The sequence below is a fragment of the Myxine glutinosa genome, chromosome 7 (genome assembly GCF_964187855.1).
Source record: "Myxine glutinosa chromosome 7, kmMyxGlut1.1, whole genome shotgun sequence".
Taxonomy (NCBI): Eukaryota; Metazoa; Chordata; class Myxini; order Myxiniformes; family Myxinidae; genus Myxine; species Myxine glutinosa.
Genome location: NC_136267.1, coordinates 62,258,412 through 62,282,519, shown reverse-complemented (window position 1 = coordinate 62,282,519; position 24,108 = coordinate 62,258,412).

The window sequence follows — 24,108 nt, the reverse complement described above, 5'->3', positions numbered from 1 at the left end:
CGTTTGTGCGGAATATGAAAGTTAGCGAACTACGATTGCAGTTTTGTTTTCGATTACGTTTGGAATGATAAGATAAACGAATGAATTGTAAATCGCCGGACATTGAATGAGCGCATTTCCGCGGACGCACGTTCCTTTAGCACCTCCACCTGCCCCCCCCGCACAAAGCCCGACTCATTGTCCGACACGAAACACCACGACCGACACATGTGGGACATGCATGGAAAACGGGACGCATTAATTTGAGCGTTCCGTGGGAAGGGAGAGCGATTTATCACTCAACTCCAATTGGAATTGTGAACGGACTTTGTTACACCAGGTGTCGCGTCTTCCCTTCCACGAGTCGCTCCACCTGTGGACGTGCTGTTGGGAAGGACCATATCTCCGGGGTATTGCGTGCGACCGCATCACTCGCGCGTAAACACCCCGAGGTGCCAATTACACCGTTTACACCACGACCGGACAAATGGACACCGACGTGACTCGCAACCTTTACCGCGGCACCACGGAACGCGCGACTTACCTGTAGACGGACGGGCGCGAGCGATGCACCTGCGACGCGGGAGGCTGTCCGGCGAGCAAACGGTGCTTTGGGACGAGGAAAACGTCACTTAACGGATAATTAAACGGCGTTTCCTTAGCGGCTTTTACAAGCGACCGCGACTCCCTTTTAAAAGATTTTGGGTTCTACAAATCGGAGGCGTTCGAATGAGTCACCTTCGGCGGTGACAGTACAATCAGACACCGGGGCTCAAAGAGCGGGGGTTCGAGGGGCCGGGTGGGGTTGTTGGGGGTGGGTGGGGTGGGGGTGGGGTTCCGAATCGCTTAGAGTCCGTCCCATTTGTTACGTGCTTTGTGACTGACCAAACGCGATATATATATATGGGTGTGTGTGTGTGTGTGTGTGTGTGTGTGTGTGTGTGTGTGTACCTTGACGATCCCTATAATTTTCAGGGTGCAACAATATAATGTAGATTTTTATTTTTACAAATGATATCCATGGTATACCTACGTCGTGTGTGATTCGCTCAAGCGAATTATGTTGTAAAGACATAAGGCAGAGAACCCCAACCCCCAAAAAATTCGCCCTCATAGTTACCACCCCCCCGACCCCCCAAAAAATTCGCCCTCATAGTTCCCCCCTCCACCCCCCCGAAATGATCGCCCTCATAGTTACCACCCCCCCTCCACCCCCCCAAAAATTCGCCCTCATAGTTACCACCCCCCCGACCCCCCAAAAAATTCTCCCTCATAGTTACCCCTCTCCACCCCCCCCCAAAACATTCGCCCTCATAGTTACCACCCCTCCCCACCCCCAAAAAATTCGCCCTCATAGTTACCCCTCCCCCCCCAAAAGCTCTCATAGTTCCTCCCCCTCCACCCACAAAAAAATTCGCCCTCATAGTTACCACCTCCCCCCACCCCTCAAAAAATTCGCCCTCAGTTAACCCCCCCCCACCCCCAAAAAAATTCGTCCTCATAGTTACTACTTCCCCACCCCCCAAAAAATTCACCCTCATAGTTACCTCCTCCCCATCCCCCTCCCCCCTACCCCCAACCACGAGAGCCCTTCATTAGCTTCAGAAACTTCCTTCGTAGCATGGAATTTCGCGTAATAATATGGAATTGCGTGGAATCGTATGCAATTGTGTGGAATAGTATGGAATTGCACTGAATAGTATGGAATTGCACGGAATAGCATGGAATTCTGCGAAATAGTATGGAATTGCATGGAATATTATGGAATTGTGCAGTATAGTATGAAATCGGGTGGAATAGTATGGAATTGTACAGAATAGTATGAAATCGGGTGGAATAGTATGGAATTGTGCAGAATAGTATGAAATCGGGTGGAATGGTATGGAATTGTGCAGAATAGAATGAAATCGGGTGGAATAGTATGGAATTGTGCAGCATAGTATGAAATCGGATGGAATCGTATGGAATTGTGCAGAATAGTATGAAATCAGGTGGAATAGTATGGAATTGTGCAGAATAGTATGAAATCGGGTAGTATAGTATGGAATTGGGCAGAATAGTATGTAAGTGTGTGGAATAGTATGGAATTGTGTGGAATAGCATGGAATTGCATGGAACACGATTCATAAATTCTGCTCATCCACAGGTCTCTCCCCAAGCCTGGTGTTGTCATAGCGGTTAGGGTGTGGCTTGAAATCCTAGGATCCTGGGTTTGAATCCCGGTCGATCACTGAATTAACGCCAGGTATTGACTCAGCCTGTCATTCTTCTGAGGTCAGGAAATTGAGTACCAGTTCGCTGATAATTCCCTGTGTGTCGCAAGAGGTGACTAACAGGGTTGGCGGCAGGAAGGGCATCCGGCCGTCAAACATTGCTTCAAAAAGGGGAGTAAGGTGCCCGAAAAAGGCCAACCCCTGCTCTGCAGGGAAAATGGCCTCTAAAGGTGGTTCTTCATAGGTCTCTCCCCGATCGGTTTCTGTTTTAAACGGAGCAAACCCGAGTTTTTCCAATTTCTTTAATTTTGTGTACAGAAATATAGACTCATGGAGTAGCTAAACGACAGAGGGCAGCAGGTTCACAGACCCACGGCGAATCAAAGGGGGGACGGGGGAACGAAGACATTGCACATGAGTCGATGAGTGGCTGAAAGGAAAGGGGCTGGGATGAGGGTGGGGGGAGGGGGGAGCAAAAGTCGGAGAGAGTAAGGAGGTTGGGTATGAGAGAAAGCCTGAGTTCACCTTCAATCGCTTATACTCCCCACAAAGTAGCTGTATAGGATAAATGTTTGAGCAGATGAATCTACATTGGTTTTGAGTTTCACATTTATTTCTCCTTCAGCCATTATGAAAAAGAAACTCAAAAAGAAACAGCTCCCGTTTCTTAACTCTTTAGTCATAGGTAAATCCCGAGACTCACCTGTATTTTAGAATGATTGCCTGACAAAGCTGAAGACTCTTAAGTTACTCCAGCATGTTATTACCTCTGCCACCAAAGGAGGATGGAGGTTATGTTTTCCACCCGTGTCTGTCTGTCCATCTGTCTAGTTGTCTGATTGTGAACAGGATATCTCAAAAAGTTATGGACGGATTCGGACAAAACTGGGTGGACAGCTTGGGTGTGTGACAATGAGAAATTGATTCAATTTTGGTGAAGATCTGAATACGGATCCGGATATGAGAATTTTTAAAAGTGATTCTTCACCATTGAGAGATGGGGCCAAAAACTATATATAGCAGGATATCTAAAAATGTTGTGGACGGATACGGATGAAACATTGTAGAATCCCTCATCACCACGATCTGTGCTCGCTACTCTCACATCACTGCCAATCTGCTCTCCAAACTTACTCCACAAACGTAACCGACTTTTGTCAACAAATCCTTCACACCGATATCTGCTGTAAAGTAACTTTCATGATATTGTCGTGCGTAGCCTCCGGTTAATACCAGAGGCTCGCAGATGGACCGAAAACGGCTTTAATTGAGGCGTCGGCCAAATACGGACTCAACTATGGCCACGGGAGGAAGAAGGAAAGTGGGAGCTGTTGTAAAAGCTTAACTGGAGCGTGCCGACCGCGGCATCGATCCTCCGGGGAATTAATGATCTCAAGCGAACACAGGTTTAACAGGGAATGGAAAATAATATTAGGGTTTATTACAAATAAAGGCAAGGACAGGAAAAGCACGCGCCGATAACAAAATGTACTAAATCCTAGATTGGGATCCCACACACCGACTTCGAATACAGACGAGGGAAAAGAATTAACCAAAATAACACGTCCGTTATATAATTGTGAAATGTGGAGCTCGGACTTTTCTGGTCTTGTCGTCTTCAATCTCCGCTGCACACCAAGAGGCCCCTCACTCCAGCAGCACAGCACCGCGTAGGCCCGGCCCAATGCCCACTCCAGGCTCCTCGTCGACCCCTCCCCCCCCCCCCCCCCCACGAGGTCCGTCCACCGAAGGTCCAACGCAGGGTTACACGAAGCAAGCGAACTCCACTCAGGCTCGGACTCAACTCAACTCGGGGTCGGACTCCACTCGGGCTGCCGGCCGGGACTAAAGCTGCTGAAGCTGTAACTCTCCACTCGACCAGGGACAGGTCTGCGAACTGCGCTTAGAGCTAGCGCTGCTACTCACAAGCCAACTCTACCAGGGCCAGGACCGCGAACCAACTCAACCAGGGCCAAGACTGCGAGCCAACTCAACCAGGGACAAGACTGCGAGCCAACTCAACCAGGGACAGGACTCTACTCAACTCGGGATCGCACCGGGACTGCCAGGGCCAGGAATCTGCACACAGAGTTCGGCGCACTCTTTTTATAACCTCTGGTGGTGACGTCAGCCTTAGCGCGGCACCCAACCAGAGCATCGCAGCTTCCCGCCATTTGCCGACCCTCCTCGCGCCTTCCGCGTTGATTCGCACCTTCCGCACCAACCAATCACAGTTCTCCTGGGCGTGGTTATAGCTCGTGCGTGTAGCGTGGGCATAGCACGTGCGTGTAGCGTGATCATAGCTCGTAGGTGCAGCTGGCCGCAGTCCATGCGGCGGCGCCCCGAGCCGGCCCCCTTGCCTGTTCGTCTTCCAAAGCCATGTCAGAGAAGGGAATTATTTAATGTTGCAATAAAGAGCCTAACTAAGTGTCTACAGGTGTGCATTGCCAAAAGGGACAAAGGTTTGGCTACCAGATGTAACATACAGGGGCTTTATCTTTTAATCCCTACACTACTTAACACCCGAACATCCTGGTATGTTCAAAGGTATACTCTTACCCGACAAAACGCCTACACATGAAACTTATTACAGGGCAGATTCCTTACCGTGACAGCCGAAGCACGTTACCTATTCAGATCTAGCTGGCTCTACATATCACTACCCCACCTGACATAACAATATTTAACATCCACCAACTCATGTTGGCACACGGGACATCTATCCAAGGGACGGTGCACACATTGATGCCTCACCCTGACTGCAAAACACCAGGGTGACAGTTTATTAGCTGGGCCTCCCCATCCCAACCTACACCTGGTACTTCACAGGCAGGGAATTTGATCAATGAATGTCCTTCGGAGAGAGTTAACTCTTAACGAGAGTTTATCTGGGTATCACGTCTGACGACATTCACAAGTGATCGGTGAAGGCTTCACGCTACCTTTCAAAAACAGTCAAACATTATGTATCGGTATCCCAAATAAATTCCTGTCCTGATGACCGCTGGGAAGAGAAATGGCAAACGACCCTGTACATCAGTTCATGATGAAAAAGAAGATGCACAAGTAAGTTCAAGATGAATAAAAATCACAACCCTGGCTTTGGACCTCACAAAACCCACAGAATGGTCAAAACAATTCTTTTATCTTTATCTCCCTATACAGTGTCTTCAGAAAGTATTCATCCCCTTTGACTTTTTCACATTTTGTAATGTTACAGACTGAATTTAAAATGGATTAAATTGAGATTTTTTTGTCACTGATCTAAACATAATAATGTAGATCAGTGACACAATGTCAAAGTGGAGTTTTTTTCACAGTTTCAAAATAAATCACAGCAAATCTAATTTACATAAGTATTCAACTCCCTGAGTCAATGCTTTATAGAAATGCCTTTGGCAGTGATTACTGCTTTTAGTCTTCTTGAGTGTGTCGGTATCAGCTTTGCATATCTGGATTTGGGGAGTTTCTCCTATTCTTCCTTGCAGATTTGCTCAAGCTCTGTCAAGTTGAATGGGGAATGTTGGTGAATAGCAATCTTCAAGTCTTTTCAAGTCTCAAGTCCACAGATTTTCAATGGGATGAAGTCTGGGCTTTGGCTGGGCCACTCAAGGACTTTCACGGTCTTGTTCTGAAGCCATTCCAGTGTTGCTTTGGCTGTATGCTTGGGGTCATTGTCCTGTTGGATCATAAATCTTCACCACAATCTTCGGTCTTCTGCACTCCAAATCAGGTTCTCCTCAGGGAATTGCTTGTATTTGGCTCCAATAATTGTTCCCTCTATCCTTACAAGTCTCCCAGTCCCTGCCACTGAAAAGCATCCCCATAGCATGATGCTGCCACCACCATGCTTCACAGTAAGGATGGTGTTAGATGGGTGATGAGATGTACTCAGTTTCCGCTCGATGTAGCACTTTGCATTCAGGGCAAAGAGATTAATTTTCGTCTTATCAGATCACAGAAGCTTTTGCCTCATGCTCTTCGCGTCTTCCAAGTGCCTTTTTGCAAACTCCAGGCATAGTCATGTGCCTTTTTTCTCAGGACTTGCTTCCATCTGGCCACTCTCCCATAATGCCAAGATTTGAGAAATGCTTACAAGACTGTTGTCCTTCCGGTAGGTTCTCCCATCTCAGCCAAAGAACTCTGTAGTTTTGGCACAGTGGTCGTTGGTTCTTGGTCACCTCTCTGATCAACATCCTTCTTGCCCAGTTGCTCAGTTTAGTTGGACGGCTAGCTCTAGAGTCTGGGTAATTCCATATTCTTTCCATCTCCTAATGATGGAGCCCCCTGTGCTGTTGGGAACTTTCAACAGTCTAGAAATATTGTTTTATACCCGTCCTCAAATCTACGCCTCTTCACAATTCTATCTCGGATTTCTATGCACAGTTCCTTGGACCTCATGGACGAGTTTCTGCTCTGATATGCATTGTCAACTGTGGGACCTTATATGGAAAGGTGTGTTTCTTTATAAATCATGTCCAGTCAATTGAATTGGCCACAGGTGGACTCCCAATCAGTGGAGAGATCATGTCACCCACACAAGCAACACTGACCACTCTCAGGAGGGCAACGCTAGCCTACAAAGCACTAACACCATGGACGTCTGGACCCCAACACCAGCCACTCTGCACCCCTGGCATCACCTTTGACTCAACTCGGTCAGTTATTTTGATGATGAGCTACCACAATACTATTAGGGCAGACTGACTGGAACCTGCAAAATCCCACCCTCAGAAGGTTTTCAGGACTATATGAGAGCTCCAGAGAAGTGCAGGGTGGGTGAACGAGGCCAAAAGTACACGAGGAGGATGGAGGGAGGGGAATTGAATCATAAAATACACTGCCAACAGCTGATCACATGTGATTGGGTGGATACTGCCCACCTTCACATCTCTCTTAACAGCAACAACAACAGCAACCTAACCTTTTTATACAGCCAATATCACAGCTACTTTGGTCATACAAATAAAAACTATCAAATTTTAACAATGCCAACATTCATTGATGCATAAAGCAAACATGTTAGGCATTGCTTCACTGTGATGCACAAGTCCCTTTGAACTCATCCATCACAGCACATTTAGAACAAAAGGGGTTTATTCATTAACTCCGATTTGAAGAGCGTGTGACCTATTCAAAAATACTTGAACAATTGTTTTTAATCTAACGCATAATTCAGACCTCAGCACAACATGAGAGTGTGGTCCTGTCGTTCTTTATTCCAGCTTGAAACACACAAACAAACCTGTGTAATCCAAAAATACCAATGAAAACATTACAATATGTTTAAAATAACAACAATATGCTGTACATTCGGCAAGCATGTCATCAAATTGATTCCATATTAATAAACTGTAAACTAAGTGTCTACAAATCGTTTACTAGTATTCTTGGGTAAAATTCCAGGGGCATAGAAAAGGCCCCTTTATATGAGGGTATGTGCCATGTGGCAAAGTATGGAAGAGAATGGACATTTCATAGCTTGTACAAAATTCCAAACAATACAAAATAAGGGGCATTCAAAAGATCTCGTGTGTATGCTGGACTACCCTTGTGTTCTTCGGAGGAACCAAGTAATGCTCTAGAAAAGTTCATCTGAAGGGGTGCCCTACATCTGGCAAATAAAATACTGTTACGGATTCGTCACTTCCGTCTTTGTGGTTTTCATCCACTGGAAGCATTTTTAGTTTCATATACTATTATTGTTACAGTTTGAGTGTGAAATGGAGATAACTGTCTTCAAAGGTAAAAATTAGTGTTTCAAAAGAAAAACTAAATGGATCGGGAGAAACCGGAAGAGGAGGAAGAAGAGGCTGGAGCGGATCAAGTGAGATCGGGAAAGAAAGGCCGATCTGCTTCGAGGTGTCGAGCGGACGCTGGGGGACAGTGGTCATGAGCGAATATTGGTTTCCCCGGGAAAGGGATTCCTGTGACAGTGTCGTTATTGTTGTGGCAGATAAACCTGCGTGACGGGTTTTGCTTTTGGTTCCGAAAGTGAATCATTGCTGGAGAGCAGGTACGTCTCCATTACGGGCCCGTCCGCCATTTCACCTCACACCAGCCATTTCACCTCGCACCAGCGATTCGCCTGGTTTTCGTGTGTGTCGTGGATTTCGCTTGGGAATTCGTGGTTCTCCACTTTGGAACTGCTGCTCGTTCATGTCAGCATCATTGTCTGGTGAACCGAAGGTGTGAATTCCCAGTCGACTTTTGGGTGAACCTTTACCTGACCGACGCCGGCCCGACCTCACCCAGCGGCTCTTCTGCAGCGTCGACTGTCAGCCGTCCTGGGTTTGGGTCTCAATACGACCTTTTTCTTGTGATCACCGGCGCGTGGATCGACTTGGGCCTGGTGTCGTGACAGTGACTTTGGGGGTGTTACAGTTCGCTCACGTGGAGTACCGTGAGTTATTGAGTTAAGAAACTGGTGGTACCATCATAGGAATTATATGGTGTTTGCTGTGCAATTGAGGTTTTCTTGTACTTGCGCAAGTTGTTATTATTGTGTGATTTTAATGCAATACTTGGGTTTTGTAACAACTGATTGGTGTGGTTTCACCATTGGTCATTGGCACATATTTCTGCCGTGACACCTTTCGGGGCTCGGAGGTACACTGTGACCGGGGTTTGGGGAGGAGCACGTAACAATACACTTACTTCTTCATGCAGGTGTATGAATAAAATTGGCACCACTTTACTGTGCCCGGACCAATCACTGCTCTTCGGGGCGTGGCTCCACGGCTCAGCCTGATTGAGGTGGTGATGTAGCGGCTGCGGCACCAGCAGTAGTGTTCGATGCCTGGTTTCCGGTTGGTTTTTAATTCGTGTCATTAAGTATGGTGTCGATTGCTGGGCTTGGCTATGGTGTGTAGTGCGGTGTCATAAGGAACACAGGAAAATGTTACAGAGACAATTACAAACAGGGGATTAATTTACCCATAATCCCTCGCTAATTAACAAACCCCACCCCTCTCATGGGGATGAAGATACAAGCTTACCTGACATACAGTCTCCATGAATTTCCGACTTATGATACATCGAGGTTTCGTCTTCTTCACGACAGTCGAAGCACACTACCTATGCATTCTACCTGGACTAAGGTATCGCCTACCCCCTACAAATGTAACAGTATTTTCAGTCCCCATGTTAAAGCTGCATACAGAGAAACGATCCCTTATATAAAGGGAGGGGCGCTTGGTGCCTCCCTTTGATTCCATACTGCAGACCGCAAAATTCCAGTTACAAGTTGTACATGTTTTGCTTTGCAAAAGCTTGCCCATGCTCTCTGAAGAGAATCGCTGCACAACTGGTTGAACCAGTTCTTCTACTGGACTCTCCCATTCCACTTCGCGTCAGCGTGGGGGAAAGGGGAAAATGGATTGCTCCAAGTTGAGGAGGGAAACGAACTGATGCTATAATTGGCTTAATGTAGCAGTAAAAACTGCACTGTCACATTAACTTCACAAGAATTGTATACGGCGAATGAATCTCTGCAAGGTCCTTTATCACAAGTTGATGTGAATGAGACTTCCACCAACTCCCGAAAGGTCAACCATAAGAAGGTCGTGTCTCAACTTCGATGAGATCAAGTTCACGTTAACCTCAGAAGAGTTAACACCAAGCTTATTGCAGAGACATTTGGTCTTCTGACCTAACAAGTCTATAACATACTGCTATGAGATATACCACTCAGATCAACAAGTAACATATCCCCACTTCTGAGTGTAGACAAGTCCATCATTTTACGAAGGCCGGACAGACATATGCATCCATTATTTTGACTTGTTTTATTTTTGATGTAAAAAGTGGGGTGCGGGGGGCGGGGGGGGGGGGGTGGGGGCTTATGGTGCTTGGAGTCATTCTAGGACTCAGCTTATGCCCTCTGATTAGCTTGGGTTGCCCACCACTGTTATAGAGTATTAGAATCCAGGCAAATTCATGACAGATTACAAAATTCGACATTAGGATCACTCAGAAATCACAAATCCATGCCACCACACCACTGCTTGCCTTTTAGGTTTACAATTGTGAAAATAACAAACAGTTTCCAAGGATGATATTAATCGTCAGAACTTGTTTCTTCTCCTTCCTCTTCTTCTTCATCATCACTGTCTTCCTGGTTTTCCTCTGCCTCTTTCTGTTCTGGCATTGTGGGCAACAAAACATGGATAGTAATGTCCAACCTATTTGTTGTAATGGTTTGAGTGTCCACTTTCTACTCTGAGTCTGGGAGGTCAGTGGTTCAAACCCTAGTCAAATCATACTAAAGACTAAAAGTGGTATGTACTGACTGCTGCTTCCTTCCTTGATGCTCAGCATTTTAAAAAGGACAGAGGAAAGACAAACAACCATAGATTGGCAACACTGGCGCAGGCTATGATCAGATGGGCCTATTATTATTGCCCCCCTGCATTGAACTCGTATTTATTACTTGCAAAATCTAAGATTTTTCAAGTACTAGGGCATGCCCGTACTATATATATATCTAAAATTATATCCCCCCCCTCTATTTACATGAAATGGTTTGGTCCATTCGCAAAGCCAAAGCGAACGGCTTGCGAGTACGGTAGAACCCCCCCCCCTCTATTTACATGAAATGGTTTGGTCCATTCGCAAAGCCAAAGCGAACGGCGAACGGCTAAATCGCTATAGCTCGGTAGCTCGCTGCTCTCTGATTGGTCGAATCGTTTTTTGGACATAGCTCGGTAACTACTTGTCCGATTAATATGAAACCTTGAAAAGGCACATCCTCGGGTCCCCAGCAATATACCTGGCAAGTTTCAAGTATATCGGACCGGTAGTTGTCGAGAAACAGCGGTCGCATACACACAGAGATTAGTGGAATTATAGATAGATATTGGTCGGGTGCGTTTGTTATTCAGTCTGTTTGTTTGTTTGTTTGTTTGTTTGTCCCCAGCCTACAGGTCACAATTGTAAACCAATCGTCATTAAACTTCACCAAATTGTAGAGGTCATTACAATTGAGAAGCCTATTGATTTTGAGGTCAACGGTCAAAGGTCACCTGGAGGTCATATTTCTAAAATCGCCATTTCTCATCCGATTGACTTGAAAATTGAACAGCATTTGCATATCGAGTCACTAAATAGGGAAACCAACTATTTTTGAGGTCAAAAGGTCAAAGGTCAACTCAAGGCCAAACTTCCAAAGTCATAAATTTTCCTCTGAAAAAAACCCATCAATTTTCATCAGATTGACTTGAAAATAGAACAGCATTTGCATATTGCCTCCATGAATAGGGAAACCAACTATTTTGAGGTCAAACTGTCAAAGGTCAACTCAAGGTCAAAAGGTCAAAGGACAGCTCAAGGTCAAACTTCTAATATCATCAATTTTCTTCTGACAAAACATCAATTTTAATCCGATTGACCCAAGCTTTGATTTAGATCGTCAATTTTAATCTTAATGAAATGAACAATTTGATGTATCCATGACAACTTTTTTGGGGGGGAGGGGTGGATTTTGCAAGTATTGTGCTCTGCATGACATCTTCTTGTTTATCTATTTATTTCCATCCTGTGCAACACTTTTTGACTCCAGAATTAGCTTGACAGTCACAGCATTGGTTGAAATAATGTGAAATTGACCATACTGCCTATATGACAATTATGTCCCCTTTGATTTGGCCTTTTGCGCTGAGTGTTTAGGTTTATTGCAAAAATATTTTCATTTCCACAAATTAGCCGAGACAAATTGGGAAGAAGAAGAAGAAGAAGGAGGTGAAGGCTTTTACCATAATGTTTTTAAAATCTTTACCCAAATACATAATATTTAAATGAAGTATGTAAGAATGCATTTAATGTTTCTCACATTAATACAAGCATTACGCCCAGGTCCCCCGTCGGTGAAATGATGTGAGTTGACAAAGTGTAAGACGCAAGGCGGCCATCTTGGATTTTGACGTGGCGACCCAATTTTCAATAGCGTTCTTCCTTTTGCCTAAATACACCCACACACCAGATTAGAAGTTAGTAGTTCGTTTATTTTTCAAGATATTTCACTCACAAGGTTCAGACATATATATGGTGGCGGCCATCTTGGCGTTTGACGTGGCGACCCAATTTTCAATAGCGTTCTTCCTTATGCCTAGTTGCATCCACACACCAAATTAGAAGTTGGTCCCTCGCTTATGCACGCACGCACGCACGTCCGCCACGCACGCACGCACGGACGGACGGACGGACGCACGCACGCACGGGCGGATGCACACACCGACGGAGGGGAAAACCATAGTCCCCCTTTCGCTCCGCGGTGCGACGGGGGACAATAAGATCATTTAATAAAAATATTGAAGGTCTCAGATTATTATATGAACATTGTATAGAAACAGACTTCCACATCATTGGTGTTTCAAAAGTATGGCAAGTTTCGTCACCAAATTTGTTAGGTCTAAACGGTTACTCATTGGAATTAAATTGTCGTAATGCTGCAAGGCGAAGAGGTCGTTTTGGAGCATATTATATTAATCTGTCAATTAAATATAAGATTTTAACAGGTGATGTTACGCATCGATTTGGCTTCAGACAGAAATTGAAAAAAGAAAGGTCATTATAGGAGTTGTATAAAGGAAACCAAATACAGATATTGTTGATTTACAAAATAGTTTCTGTGTACACTAGAAAATATGAAAGTAGATAAAACAGCGTGTATTTTGATGGGTGATTTCAACATTAATATTCATAATCTAGAAAATTATGCAGAATTATTTCTTACATTACTACAATGCGTAGGGATGCAACAGTTAATACAAACATGCACTGGAGTCAGCAATTCTTCAGCCTCTTTGATCATATTTTTATCCTAACTTCTCTTTAAAATGTATACATGATACATGTGGGGACTATTTTTACAGATATTTATGATCATTTCCCAAACGTTGCCAGTTTTGAGAATAGATTAGTAGAAAGATGTAAAGAAATATTAAGTTATAGATCCTATAAACATTACAATATGGAGGCCTATTGCCAGGATCCTTCTGTTGAAACAGGGCAAAGAACGGTAGAATGTATTGATGTGGATACAGTATATTATTTATTTTTAGAGTCTTTTAAAATGATTTGTGACAGACGTGCCCCAATGGTACTGAGATGCATTCATCGGAAGAAGAATCAAAAACCATGGATTAAAAAAGGTATTAAAAAATCAATTAAGACTTAGCATAGGTTGTATTCTAAAGGCATAGCGTCTAAACATGACGAGGAATATTTGACAAGATATAAGAGGTATCGAAATATTTTAACAACTGTCTTAAGGAATGCAAATAGAGTATACTATAGTGGGTTATTTATGACTCATAGAAAAGACACCGGTCAGACATGGAGAACTATTAATGATCTGCTTCATAGTGGAAATCGGAGATCGAGAGGCACTCATGTTGAGAAGTTACGTATAGAAAGACATGGGAGGGAGGAAGTATTTACATCTGCTACAGAAATAGGGGAAGCCTTTAATGACTTCTTTGTAAATGATGGTCCTAATTTAGCCTTAAAAAATCCCTGATACTGCCATGAATGATAATTTTAGTAAATATCTTGGTAATGAAGCTGGATGCTCATTATTCTGGAAACCAATTATAGAATGTGAGGTTGAGGACAAACTCACATCTTTGAGAGAAGACAAAGCATGTGGCTATGATAATATGCCAGCTAGATTGATAAAAGATGCAGCACATTTGGTTGTAAAACCGTTAACATATATTTTAATCAGTCTTTTTTGACGGGACGTTTTCCAGAATTAATGAAAATAGTTAAAGCAACACCAATTTATAAGAAAGGACAAAAAGATAATCCAGGTAATTATCGACCAGTATCTGTATTATTCATTCTAGCCAATGTGTTTGAAAAATTGGCAAATGAAAGAATACTTGTTTTTTAAAGAAATGAATCACGTATTTGTCGGTTGAAACGCATTTGTCAGTATACCAGATCAGTGTCAGTTAAACGCGGATCGTGGTATATACTGTATAGAGTCATGTTTACAGCATTTTAAGTTGCATGCTAAATCTGATTAATGACAGATAAAACGTGGTGATACATAAGATAGACTGGTCATTGGTTAATGAGCAAGAAATTTGATCATTTAAAATGTCTACATAACTTGTATGGATGATCGTAAGTGGAAGCATGATTTGTTGCCTCCGTGGTGTTATTGTTTGGTTTAGAAAAGAGCTCATTTATATTGTTACGGTAATAACACAATTGGTGCTCCAAAATTTGGGCCTAACAAATTTAGTCCCAGGTCCGAATCCGACACTCCTGACACCAATTGTTACTGTCGCGGTTAAGATGTTATTTTTGACCGAGCGGTTGGTATGACCACGACCTAACAGTTCCCCCAATTCTTCCCCAACTCACCCGATTCACCCCAAACTTTGGCCGTATCGCACCGCAGCTGCCCAATCTGGAAAACTCTAAAACGACCGAATGCAAAGAGGAAAAGGAATAAGACGAGAAGACGTACAGAAGAGTAATTGGATTTATTATACACACAAGCAAAAAGAAAGCAGTCACGTTTATTTACAGACGAGATTAGATACACAGTGCAACGCTAGCTTACCTACAGTCTTAATTAACCCAGGGACAGAACAAACAAAAGACAGACTCACGTACGCAAATGGATGGAAATTGCAGGCAGGAATGACAGGAGGTGGGTGGCTGGAGGAAGGCCCGGAGCTGGCTGGAGTTTGATCCCGCACGGGACGTCGGGCTGGACCTCGACGGCCGCCGATACCACCGATCCTGTCGTGTGCGCGGGGTAGCGGGTCGGAGCTGCTTGGTGGAGCCAAGCCAACGCTGCTGGTGGGGGGTCTGGCGTGACGGGTTCTCTCGCGTGACGGGTTCTCTCTCTTACTAACTCCAGGACTCTTTGTAAGTCCAACTCTTCCTCACCACCGACAACTCAACGCAACCCCTCCACTCTACGCAAACACTGACCACCACTGACGACCAACCCAGCTCTGACCAAAAAAACCACACACTCCGCTCTTGTCGTAGCTCATCCCGTCAAAGCTCATCTCCTTTGGACACGCCCTGCCTTGGGTTATATAGGCCCCGCCCCTCAACCTTTGCGAACCTCCCCGATCGCTCTTCCTCCGCCCTCTCTAGCCAAACCCCTGGCTCATGGTTGGTCGAGTGGGGCTGGCTCACTCCTCCCCTCTATGACGAGGTGGAGACACGCCTTTCTTCTCCGACCCTGCCTCGTGGTCAATGGCGGTTATTGGAGGGGAGGTAATTGCCAATCGACAAAAAGGGGGAATGGAGGTTTTGGGAATGGGAATGAAGGGAATCTATCTCTTTCACTGGTGCAATGGAGTATTTCAATTAATGGGAGACACAGCCTTACCCTAAAACACAGAATAAGATATAACTATCGAACAGGGGTATTCTATTATTGGCTGTGGTGTGGATGCTTTATGGACTAATTATGGGATGCCCTTTGACCTTTACACAGCTCCGGAGGCAGGAGGCGCAGAATAAACAATAATAATAATTCACACAATCAAAAAAATATACAGTCCTCATATCCGCAACACTGCACCCTCCTCCTCTTAGGCACGTCCCGGGCCTACAACTTTTTATTTAGTGTGACACGTAGGTGTAGTTCCCTCTACTTTTAACCTGACCCTGAGTGCGACAGTTTTTAAAACATAAATAAATGTGTCCCGCTGCTCCATTGCACCCTGCCTAACAGACTTACGCCCACAGTTAACCGAATTGCGGAATTGTCTTCAAACTATACACTGATGGTGGGGAGCATTATTTACAATGACGCTATTTTTATTTACAAAACTAACCCAGGACCTGTGATTGTTCTTTCTGGGGGGGAGACAGTCTGCTCTGCATCAATGCACCATGAAAGCACCCAAAAACGCACCAATACACCCCCAAGCACCAATCGGTGCAGTCACCACAGTTCATCAGTGTTCAATGATAAAAATAACCAAACAACCCCTAACCCTGCAGGTGATCTCTTGCTCTTCGGCTCCCTCTGCTGGCTATTATCATTTCTTCCAGTTGTTGTCATTCCTTTGCTTTGCTTACTGGCGGCCTATTTGTATTAAAACTTGCACCCAATGTGTCCATTTTTATTTTCTTTATTTATGGCCCACAGGGCCGACTACGTGTGGTTCACCTGTGGGGCATCGGTGTCCTGTGGCCAAGGTCCGCCAGCAAGATTTCGGGCCCTCATGGCCGGTTCCAGCAGAGGGGCCATGCCCCAACCCATGGGGTCCATAAGTAGTGCTCGGCCACAGACATGTGGTCCATAATGTGGTGCATCGATGCAGACAGCTGGTTCTGAGAGTTCCGGGCGCACAATGGCCGACTCACGCACGCTCCCCTCGGCGCCCAATGGCGCACAGGTCATGTGGGAGACAAAAGGGGGACAAGAGAAATGAGCGAGGGGTAAGGTCACAAGGGTACACGTCAATAAGGCAATGCAAGGCGAAATGCGTACGGAGAGCGAAGTGAGAAAGCTCGTCCCTACCGTACGTCACCCCCCTGTCACCTACACTACCCTTGCCCTTACCCCATATGTACAAAATCTACACATTTACAAATTCGTCGCTAATGTCTCGTCTCCCCATATTTCTCCAATACCAAATTCGTCACCACAATCCCTCTAACCAAAATTTGCCATTACCCAATTCATCATCAATCCTCATAAGGAGGAAGAGATGGAACAACAAAGCACAATGTCACACCCACGTCATGATGCGTCTCACAATCCAAACATTTGCACAGTAAAAAATAATCAAAACATGGCATGGTGTGGAGTTCCTGTCACCTCAGGTGAGTGGATGCAGATGGTGCGAGGAGACTCCAATCCTAACTATCCTCTAAATGACCTTAACACACTTTACACTACCCGGGGTCTCTCCCTGCCAATCCATTGGCCAACTTACACTATGGGTTCTAAAAACCAATTCCCATTGACCAAACTGTGGTGCTTCTCAATTTGGGGTCTCACTCCCCCGATTCATCTCCCGGTGCCCTCGCACAATTTCTGGGCTGTGACGTGTAGCTCTCCCAGCAGGTCTACCCACCTGCACACCTCCACCACTGTAGTTGCCACCCGAGCTTACCTGCTCCTCACCCTAACCTATCTAACTGGGGAAAGCCCCTCCTGGCTCTGTCACCCCTTGGTGCCCTCTGGCACTGGGCTACCCGGGTCCGTCCTCCGGATCCTCGGGCCCCATCCACAACTACCGGCTCCCAGACCCCACCTGCGGCCTCACCTGGCCGACATCCTCACAGTGGTGGAGTGCCCAAACCAACTACACACACTAACAGGCTACATGCCCAGCCATTTCCACAACACGAATGCACCCATCCAAATACCATTCTTTCACCTCGCACCACAGATGCCAATATCCAACCACAATTTACCTATACCCTCTACCTAACACTTACACTACCCGCCCTGGGTATTCGTGATGGGGGTCCACTCTTCCCCCATTCACACCTTCGCACCATCCACTCCACTCCACAATTTCCACCATACTCACTCCACGACCATCCATTCCAATACTCCATACCATTTATTCCATACACCTGTCCTCCATTCACCTGTCGTTGCACACCTGTGCAATCATACCTGGTGCCACCTGCACCCTCCTCCTCTTCCTAGACCATTTGGTCAGCACAATACACAATCACCTTCACTCACTCATACACTGCTCCATCCACCTGTTCAGTTGCACACCTGTGCAATCACACCTGTTCAATCCTCAAACACACGGCATCATCTCTTCGAACTACTCCCCTCTGAAACTTGCGCTTCCCAGTCGCCCCTTTAAACTATTGCGCTCCCACGTCATTATCATCCAATCTACTCTACCTGCGTCCCCACTACAGGTATCCTTGTCACTAACTAACCTTAACGTCACCTAATGTCATCTTCTAGGTCCCTACACACAATATCCTAACCCACCCGGGCTAGTTTTCACTGCCATATACCCCATAAGCTAGTGCTCCTTTGCCCCCCCGCTGTGAGGGATGGTGGATTTGCCATCCCACCACATCGGGGAGGTCCTATCAATTTCGCTCGTCCAAATCCAACAAATCAAAAATTTGCCATTTACCGCTAATCACCGTACCAATCATCAAATTTTGCCTTTTTCTAATTTTTGGGTCCAAAACACTAACCTCATCACCCGTATACTTATTAGATCCTCTCGGTGCGCCAATTCACGTCTACAGCCCGGCTTCGTACAGCCGAGCAATGAATGCGGGTTGTTTTGTGCCAGCGGCTGGATACGTCCCGCATTCGGGGCAGGGACGGGGGCTTACCCGGGCCGAGATCCCACGCACCACCTCGGCGTGGAGCCATCCAATGTCCCGATCTCGACCTGCCGGCACGTCTCAACAAAAAGTGGTCGCCATGACGACCCTTCCTATCGAGCTGCCCGCTCCGCCTAGTGGAGCACGGACGCGGCCGTTCCAAGCGAGGCCCAGCGTGGATCGCGTACGGCGGTCCTTTCGAACCCGCCGTGGCTCGGATCCCCGCTGGTTCTCGCGGCACGCGAAGCCCGGCACGCACCGAGCACCCGATTCGGCTAAAAGTCGCTCTAACCGCTAACCCGGTTACCGTCGATGCTTCACCTGCATGCTTACACGCATACGCTACCCCTTTCTTGCTCATACCTCCAGCTGTTCCCATGCTCCTTGTACCTTTCCTTACACACCTCGGTACACTCATTCCGCTCACAGACTTGGTCACACACCTGACCACCGAGCACCTTGGCACACCTTCGTCGCTCGCACACCTCACCAACACACCTCTTCGCGCCCCTTCCTCGGTCACCTCCTCTGTGACCATCACAGGTGTGCTTTCACTCGCACACCCAACCACGTGCCTCACGACCAACTCAAGTGTGCATTCCCACACACGCTCTACCATTCCAGGTGTGCATCCTTCCATGCCAGGTGTACATCCTTGCTCACCTGTCACAACTAACTCACGCTCCGTGCCACTCTCACTACTCTCACCACCACTCTTGACAACGCACTCACCCTTACTCTCGACAGCGCACTCTTTCCTCATGCCCCTGTCCGTTACACACCTTTCTCGCGCACACTCTTGCGCACACTCTCCCGTTACACCCTCTGTAACACTCACCACAGGCGTGCATTCTCCCTTACTCTTGACAGCATGCGCTTTCCCCATGCACCCGTCCGTTACACTCCTTTCTCGCGCATCCTCTTGCGCACACTTTTTCGTTACTTCCTCCGTAACACTCACCACACCGCGCTTCCATGTGCTCCCTCGCACACGCGCTACTACCGACTCACTCTCGACAGCACACTCACTGGTCGGCGCGCACTTTTTCCTCACACACTCCATGGTCGGACATTCTCGCACACCTCTTTTTTTCGCACACCAGACCTGTCGCACACTTCACCAACGGCCTTTCACGAACACCCGGATCCAAACCAATCCCCAAGCCGACTGAAGCTTTCCTCACATCATATACATTGCCGAATATTTCGCCACTCACCTTGGCACCTCGTCTCCGCACCTCTTTCGCCACCTGCACACTCTTTATTTGGTTAGTGAGCATCACATTATGAGTTGAGCACCGACCTTGTACCAATTCCATCACCTCCTCCTGGATTTCTCTTTTAGTTTCTGTCCGTCTTTTCTTAATTTCACTCACCTCTTCTTCCACTTCCTCTAATTTTTGCTTCACCTCTTTTATTTCCCGGTGCGTCTCCTCAAGTTCGTCCTCTAAAGCTACCGTGACTGTCTCTATGTGCATCCTCACCTGCCGGTCCTTCGTCTCCATTACCTCTGTCACCTCGTCCAACCTCATTGTCAGTCCCTCACGTACCATCTGACATTGCCTCTGTGTCGCTATTAAGTCATTTTTAATTTCTTTTTGTGTCGCCTTTAACCCTCCTAGTACCGCAGTGTTCTTTTGTACCTGCTCCACTAGTTCTTTTTGTCCCTCCGTCAGCTGTTCCACCTCCTCCGTCAGATCTTCTATGCCCCCCTGTAACCTAGCCGTATTATTCCTCACCTCTTTCTCGATACGCTTTTCGCCTCGCTTTACCTCCTCGCGTACCCCCGAGACCTCCTCACTTACACCTCGTCGTATCTCCTCTTTCATCTCCTCCCTCTCTTTTGTAGATGCCACCCTCATCTGTCCCAATTCATCCCTCTGAGCATCCAGTTTACTTTCTAACCCGATTTGCACCTCCTCTATCTGGTTCCCCATTCGTTTGATTTCCCGGGCAGATTGTTCCCCTATTTCCCGCAATTTGTCTTCCATCCTATTTTCTAACCCCATTAACCCATTTTTCACCCCCTCTAACCCATTGTCTAATCCCTCAAATTTCTTGTCTAATCCCTCAAATTTAGCTTCTAGCCGTTCCCCCATTTCTCCCATTTCCCCCATTTTGCCCCCCATTTGCTCACTCTGTCGCTCACTATTAGCCCTCAATCCCACAATTTGGTTTCCCAACCGCTCACCCATTTCTCTTCGCTCTCGGGTGGACTTATCATTTTGGGCATCCATTTTTGCCATCATTTGAATCATAAAGACTCGCATGTACTCCGGCATTTCTGGCTCGGCTGCCGCGACCACGTGCGCAGCGCAACTTGGTGCTGCTACGGTCACAGGCGCGGCAAAATTTGGTGCCGCTACAACCACGTGCGCGATAGCGCCATTTTGTGCGTCTGATACCCCCTCAACCACCTCCTCCATATACATTACCCCGAGGTCCTGTGTTACTCCTAACCCCTCCTCTAGCTCACCCACCGGCATCCGATCGCCTTGACCAGCCATGGCGCGATTTCAAAATTCGGGTTTTTGTAAAACAACACAAATTTCCAGCAGCTTGTAATTTTGAGCGCGTTAAGCGCGCTTCGGGTCCGTATCTCACTCCCAGACACCAATTGTTATGGTAATAACACAATTGGTGTCCAAAATTTGGGCTAAATAAATTTAGTCCCAGGTCCGAATCCGACACTCCTGACACCAATTGTTACTGTCGCGGTTAAGATGTTATTTTTGACCGAGCGGTTGGTATGACCGCGACCTAACAGTTCCCCCGATTCTTCCCCAACTCACCCGATTCACCCCAAACTTTGGCCGTATCGCACCGCAGCTGCCCAATCTGGAAAACTCTAAAACGACCGAATGCAAAGAGGAAAAGGAATAAGACGAGAAGACGTACAGAAGAGTAATTGGATTTATTATACACACAAGCAAAAAGAAAGCAGTCACGTTTATTTACAGACGAGATTAGATACACAGTGCAACGCTAGCTTACCTACAGTCTTAATTAACCCAGGGACAGAACAAACAAAAGACAGACTGACGTACGCAAATGGATGGAAATTGCAGGCAGGAATGACAGGAGGTGGGTGGCTGGAGGAAGGCCCGGAGCTGGCTGGAGTTTGATCCCGCACGGGACGTCGGGCTGGACCTCGACGGCCGCCGATGCCACCGATCCTGTCGTGTGCGCGGGGTAGCGGGTCGGAGCTGCTTGGTGGAGCCAAGCCAACGCTGCTGGTGGGGGGTCTGGCGTGACGGGTTCTCTCGCGTGACGGGTTCTCTCTCTTACTAACTCCAGGACTCTTTGTAAGTCCAACTCTTCCTCACCACCGACAACTCAACGCAACCCCTCCACTCTACGCAAACACTGACCACCACTGACGACCAACCCAGCTCTGACCAAAAAAACCACACACTCCGCTCTTGTCGTAGCTCATCCCGTCAAAGCTCATCTCCTTTGGACACGCCCTGCCTTGGGTTATATAGGCCCCGCCCCTCAACCTTTGCGAACCTCCCCGATCGCTCTTCCTCCGCCCTCTCTAGCCAAACCCCTGGCTCATGGTTGGTCGAGTGGGGCTGGCTCACTCCTCCCCTCTATGACGAGGTGGAGACACGCCTTTCTTCTCCGACCCTGCCTCGTGGTCAATGGCGGTTATTGGAGGGGAGGTAATTGCCAATCGACAAAAAGGGGGAATGGAGGTTTTGGGAATGGGAATGAAGGGAATCTATCTCTTTCACTGGTGCAATGGAGTATTTCAATTAATGGGAGACACAGCCTTACCCTAAAACACAGAATAAGATATAACTATCGAACAGGGGTATTCTATTATTGGCTGTGGTGTGGATGCTTTATGGACTAATTATGGGATGCCCTTTGACCTTTACACAGCTCCGGAGGCAGGAGGCGCAGAATAAACAATAATAATAATTCACACAATCAAAAAAATATACAGTCCTCATATCCGCAACAATATTGTTGCATTGCCAGATAAGGGAACCTTTGTTTCATGTTTTCAAAATGCAAGGAAGTAATAATGTTTGATTAATAATGTTTGGGTAATGTTTGAGGAATACTCGAGAGATATCACGATGGTTCCGTGGGCATTGCCGATTGGTTAAAAAGGGGAGCGCAGGAAAACCAGGAAAATGAGGAGACAGAGGAGAGCCCAGAGGGTGCGGTGCTGCTAGAGTGTTTTTGCAAAGCGATAATAATATGGTTTCCAGTCACGTTTGATGTATGAGTTTTGCCAGTATATTATAACTCATTTGGACTGTGTGTCAGGTGGAATACTTACGTCTCCGGAGAAGCGTGAGAATGCAGTTTAGCTCTGACTATACTGACAAGGATTCTTCGTGAGACTCGACGCAGAGCGGGAATTCAAGGCCTACCGTGCCATGGGTAAAAAGGTGCATGGAGTATTTAACAAACTGTTTATAAAGGGTGACAAGCGGAGGTGTCCCGCAGCATCATTGGACAGGCCAAGAGGAGACCCGTGAATGTCAAAGGAGTACACGGATGTAGATTCGGTCCGACCGACTATAACAGTGAATATTGCCATACATTTGCTACTGTACCTTTTGTTTCAATACAGTAATTGTTTAATTACTGTAAGTGCTGTCGTGTTCATTGTAGCATGCCCACAAGTCACAGACACCGACTAACACGGTCGAACGACCAAAACCCATTACAGTATTTCATAAACAACAGTTTGGTTTTCGTAAACAATACAGTACAAAATTAACCTTAAATATATTGTTACGGATCTGGGGACGACGGCGCTCCCCTTGCCAAGGGGGGTTAACCCCTTGTCCTTTTTACTGGCCGTCGCCGATCCTGAAGCTACAACGTCCTTCACGGACCGACGGTAGGTAGGGTTTGTTAGGCCTAGGGGTTAGCTACGTACCTAATTGCTATCGCCAGCTGGGAACGAGGGAATAACTTCTGCTCGAACCACGGTTTTAGATGGACTAGTTGCTGAGCGGTTTTAGCAACCCGAAGTTCGAGCCATTTATCAAGGACTAACCCGATTCTGAGCGTTGGCCAAATCGTGCCACAGGTGTTCAATGGGTAAAAGACAGGGACGATCGGACGAGCATGAAGAAGAAGACGAAGGTAGGAAGAACAGATATTTATTAATTATTTACACAAGCACAATCAAAGAGAAGAAAAGATAAGAAATGTAATTTACAGGGAAATGGAAGGAGCAGAAGGACACAGAGCAATTCCTTAAACAAGCTTAACTTATAAATCCCAGACAACACAGACAGACAGACGACAGGCAGACTTACACGAGTGGGGAATGAAGGCAGGAATGGCTCAGGAAGCGAATGGTCCAGGCCGTTGGTAAGGATGCATCAGGGGGGGAGAAGGATCCAGGCAGCGGTAAGCGTTGAAGTTCACGCTCCGGGCTCAGAGCGAACAGCAGCCGGAAGCTCTGCGTCTTCACAACCGGCGACAATAGGGCCCCTAGAGGGTCTCGGTTTATTGCCGCAATATCAGCACCCCCTCACGTCTTTCTGTCTTCTCCGGTTCAGCTGGATCATGCCTCTCCCTGAATAGGCTTGCGCGTGCGCTTATATTGCGCCTGGTGCGATCAAGCCGCCTGCCTTTTGGAAAC